The sequence below is a fragment of the Molothrus ater genome, chromosome 17 (assembly GCF_012460135.2).
Source record: "Molothrus ater isolate BHLD 08-10-18 breed brown headed cowbird chromosome 17, BPBGC_Mater_1.1, whole genome shotgun sequence".
Classification (NCBI taxonomy): Eukaryota; Metazoa; Chordata; class Aves; order Passeriformes; family Icteridae; genus Molothrus; species Molothrus ater.
The window spans coordinates 4,445,089-4,450,219 of NC_050494.2; the positions used below are offsets into that span (position 1 = coordinate 4,445,089).

The window sequence follows — 5,131 nt, forward strand, 5'->3', positions numbered from 1 at the left end:
AGCTGTTTCTACAGCCGGCCCCCCAAAAACGGGGTTTTTTTTGATGGCAGCGGAGGAGGAGGGAGACTGAGCGTGGCGCATCCTTGGCTTTGCGTGGGAATTATTACATGTGAGTGCACAGATAGGTCGCAAAAGCCGAGCGGGGCACGGCTTCGCCCCGGGTTTAGCAGCGTCTTGACGGGCTGGGATTTAACGAGCGAAATGGAAAAGCTCGGGCCGTCACCGCTGCCCTCGGCCGCCGTTTCGCCTCTTCACAGCTCGGATAAACCAGTGCTACGACGCACACCCTGAGGGATTAATCCAACGATTTATTTTTCTTTTTTATTAACGTTAATTTTTTTTTATTCATCCGAAGACGAGTTCGTTATGAAAGACGAAGTGAAGGAGCTCTGTTTCTGGAGGCTGCAGGGGGCATCAGGGAAGGAGGAACGAAAATGCGTCCAAACCTCTGACTGGTGCGTGATTATCTCCTCAAATAGCCCTGGCGCATCCGTGCCCCCGCATCCCCGAACTTCGGCTGGGAGACCCAAAATGGTCCCACCGGGCACCCCCGGCCGGCAGCCCTCGATGCCAGGGAGTGGAGGGGGTTCCTCTGGGAGGCACCCAGCTGACCTTTAAGGTCCCTTCCAACCCAAGCCTTTCTATGATCACGCCAAGGGTGGAGGAAATGGGCTTTTGGCTCTTCGTTGAGCATCCAGAATGTCAAGGATGTGCCGGGCTCGGGAGACGTCTCCTAGAGAAAAAAAAAAAAATCCTAGCCAAAGTAAATAATAATATTTTAAAAAACCGTGAACGACGAACAAAAAGGGAAGAAAAAAACCAAACCGATATAAAATCAACAAAACAAGCAAAAAAAAAACCAAAAAAAAAACCCAAAAAAAAAACCTCCACCAAACCAAAATAAAACCCCAACACAAAACCAAAAAACCAAAACCTAGTAAAATCCCTCCAAAACAACCAATAAAACAAACACTCCAACCAAGGAAAGGAAGAAAATAAATAAAGAAAATCCACAGGGAGCTTGAAAATCAGTTGAGGATCTCGGGGTCGGTGCGGAGAGAACGCCCCGGGGCAGGGCTGCCGTGGGACCCTGCTCGGGTCCTGCTCGGGCCGTTCCTCCGGCCGGGGATGCCCTGGGCTCGGGGGTCCCTTTTCCCACTGCTGCGCCCCCTCCTTGCCCGGGGCACCCTCAGGCTGAGAGCCCGCAGAGCGCCGGGGGCTGCTGAGCCTCGCCGGACGCCGGCGTCAGTGAGGAACTGAGGTGATGCTGAGGATGCTGAGGAGGTCAGGGGACTCCGGGGGGCACAGGACCGGGGGTGCCGCTGTTCCCCCTTATCCCGGTGTTACCGCTGGGAGCTCAGCCCGCACCCTCCGCCCCTGTGCACCTCGGAACGCCCCCGCACCCCCTGCCCGGCTGGGAACACCCACCCGGGGTCCCTCTGCCTCCGGGATGCCGGCTCGCTCCTGCTCCTTTCCAGGAGAAGATTTTCTGTAGCAGCAGCTGCAAAAATAAAAAGACTTTCTCCTCTCTCCCACCCGGACTACTACCGGCAGCTGAAATGGGGTAGAAAGCACAAAAATAGGAGCGGGAGCGGGAGGGGGCGAGGAAGGGTTACAGGACACGAAAAGAGGGAGAGGAAGAGAGCAAAACCCGGAGAGATGGAGAGGAGGGTCGGGGCATTTACCTCTGCTTCTCTCCCCATCGCTGCGCGCAGCGCGCCGGGGAAGGTTGGAGGGACGGACGGACGGACGGACAGACGGATGGAGGCAGCCGCGTCACTCCTGGGCTCTCCCTAAGTCCCAATTAACCCAAGCAGGATAATGGTGCCAAACCTTATCCAAAGGTTAGCGGCTCTCAGGGGGGCGTTTGAGCTGCAAATCGTTCCAGCCGAGAAGCTGAAAGGCGAGAGCGCGCCCGCGAACGAGCCGCAGCCAGCGCTGGAGCCGGGGGCTCTGGCACTCTCTGCCTTCTCTGAGCTGCTCCCCGGGGCGGGCTGAGGGTCTCCTGTGCCCCCCCGAGCAGCCCCAGGGGTGTGCGGGGCTGCTCCTGCGGGGAGCAGCCCCTCCAGAGCCCACCGTTCTCCCCCAGGCTCATCCAAGCAGCTCTGCCTTATCTCTGCGGACCAGGCTTGTGAGCCTTGTGCCTGGGTCTTCTGATTATTGCACTGAGGGAAAAGGGCAATTTGTGCTCAAAAATCATTTAAAGCAAGTCAGGAAGGCCAGTCCTGTGTGTGCTGTCTTTCTAAATCCCTCACCAGCTGCCCCTCTCCGGGCTGCTGGGCAGCACAGAGTGGTGCCAGCTGCACGAAGGTGCAGATATTTGGGAGCAGGATGGCCATCACTCCAAGTTCGCTGCTCAGTCAGGCTCCCAACTGCAAAGGATTTGATTTTCATGGGCTTTGGGGGGCCGTGAGCTGCTACAAACACACTAGACTGCAAATTGTGACCATATGAAAAAAGGGGGTGTGCAAATCTTGAATATTCACCTTCATCCTCTCCTGTAACACTCAGGGAAAGAGTGGGTGCCCAATTGCAGGTGTGTAAGCCCCTGATTCCTGCTCAGACTCCTGGCCTGTGCCAAGATCTTTCCCCACACCCCTCTAACCTGCTGCAGGGCACCTCCAGCACCGCTGCCAGCTGCAGACAGAAAGGCTGAGGGGCACCTTCTGCCCAAACAGACAAGAAAATTCCGTGGTCACATCTGCCCGAAGAACAGAACCCTCACGGCTCAGCCCAGGCATTCCCGGAGCAGCCCCCCCTCTGCACAGGTACATCAGCACCTGGAGAGGTGATCCCAGGACATGGAAGTCGTTCCAAAATCAGCTCCTGTGTTTGTGGCCGGGCCGAGGGCAGCCCTGCAGCCGCAGCAATGCACAGCAGCGCCCTTCATCCCAGCCCTGCCTCCTCATCCCCCCGCCGCCACCGCGCCGGGCAGCTCTGACAGGATAATGAAGAGCTGCACGATATTCTATAAAAAGGCAATTAGATAAACTGCTGGATTGGGACCAGCTCCCGTGACCCAGTTAATAGCTCTGGGAATTTCGGCTGGGGAAGGAAAAGGCGTCGGTGTCGGACGTGGTGCGCGGTGAGAGGGCTTTGGAGGGGAGGGCAGGGCAGAGGGGACGCTCTGGGCTGCTGGAATGTCCCAAGCCTTGAATGTCACAAGCCCTGAATGCCCCAAGCCTTGGGTTCTCCCTCTCGAGTGTGTTCAGAGCTCGGCAGCAGCGAAAAGCACGAAGTGAAAAGTCTGGGTGTAGAATCACACAAGCTGCTGCTGGGTTTGTGCTCTGATCCACATCTGGTGTTCAAGACAAAGCCAGCAGCAGCCACGCTGGCAGATACTCTGCAGTGAAATAACCACAACAGAGTGAAATCCAAAGGCAGAGCCTCCAGGAGAAAGCCCGCAGTGGATGTCCCCCTCTTTATTTCATTTTTTTTACTGAACACACAAAATGGCTGCCTAAATTACAGACTCATGAAAAAAAAAAAAAACCACACATATTAAGGATTTGGAATATAATAATTATAGATCAATGTGTATTACAATAAGAAAATTTTACCGTATGTAAAAAAAAAAAAAAAAAGGTTTCTTGCTTTAACCTCACTATTTCCAAAATAAATAACTTCTGATCTGTATTTTGGGATTAAAATTATACATAAATTGCTGTGATTTCCATTTCCCAGAAGGAAGAGCCTTGATAAACCCTCATCACCTATAAACTAAACATTAATTTGCAATTTGAGCACAAGATGTTCCCCAAAACACTTTCCATAGGTTGGAATTAAATTTAACCCATTGTTTGTCTTTATACTTTACATCAAAATTAAGTGGTAGCCACTGGGTACCAAATTACCAACTCACTACTCTGTAGTATTGTTCCCACGAGCCTAACAGAATTTTCATTGACTTAATATATAAAGCTTCATCACTGTCAAATTAAATATTCATATCTGTACACACTCTTGTATTTCACAGGAAATGACAATGGACTAGGAAAGGAAAGTGCACACTTCATAGATGCCAAGCTTTTTAATATCAACTTTCAAATAAAAATCTCTTCTGCTGCAGTTGTAGAGGCTGTAACAGTGACTGCTCTGTACAGGAAGGTTCTCCCTGTGGTCAGATGATGCCCCAGTACTGGAGACTTTTTATATAATCTATATTTTTTCTTATTCTTTTAATGCTGTTTTTTCTTAATTGTGTTTAATCTGTGTGTGCTGTGGGAAGGGCCTCTCATGCGGAGCCCCTGCCAGCAGCCAGCTTGCCTTGGGGTGTTTCTTGTCAGGAGGGCTCAGTCTCAGCCTGCTCCATCCCCCATCTGTCCATGTGCCTTCTCCTTTTTGTGGCCATTTCTCATAAAGCAGGTCAGCAACACACAGTCCTCCTGCAAATATCTTCCAGCTCTATCCGAAAAACAAGAGGAGCAATTTGGGAAATCCCAAATCCTGCTTTGAGATATTCCTGACAGCTCAGCCAAGCTAACAAGGCAAGGCAGCAGGCACAGGTTTGTGTATCTTCCTTTAACAGGGCCTCTCTCAGTGTTTTGAGTGACAGAAACCAGGTTTACCTAAGCCAGGGACTGGAGTTACTGGCAAAATTGCAGCTGGGTCTCTGAACACGACTCCCACACCAATTTGTGGAGCCTCACACATGGAGGGTGCTGTTTCCAGCAGCAGGATTTGGATGTGCTGCCTCTGTGTGCAGATATCATCCATAAATCTGGTGGGGTTTTTTTTTCCCTAGAGACCAAAAATAAACTCCATGTGAAGGATACAGTCAAAACCTGAGCCCAGAAAAGCACCATGTGAGGCTGCAGCTGTGTCCTAAGGAAAGCCAAAGGGAAAGTGAGGGACATCACAGCTTGATCCAGAGGGGAGCTCAGCCCACAGCAACGCTTCCCGTGCTGCTGGAGAGGAGGGGACACAAACCCTCACCTGGTGCTGCTGCCTGTGTGCCCTGCATGCCCTCTGCCAGCTGGGGGGACACTGGCACTGCACTCACCTTGGCTGCCTCTGCTCTGCACTGCAGAGTCCTGCTTCTAGCAAAGGAATATAAAAATTAAAAAAAAAAAAAAAGAAGGAGAGAAAAAAGACCTCTTTTTGCAGGAAGGCTCCACACACATCATTCCCT

General features: G+C 51.9%; 1 long non-coding RNA gene across 1 annotated transcript; it reads right to left on the bottom strand.

Moving 5' to 3' along the window:
• Positions 1-288: 288 nt before the first annotated feature.
• LOC118694537 (uncharacterized) lies at positions 289-2,080 on the bottom strand. Its single transcript, XR_004981456.2, has 2 exons — positions 1,686-2,080; positions 289-733 (listed from the first exon to the last, which is right to left on the bottom strand). It is a non-coding gene; the product is annotated as an uncharacterized LOC118694537 (long non-coding RNA).
• Positions 2,081-5,131: the final 3,051 nt, after the last annotated feature.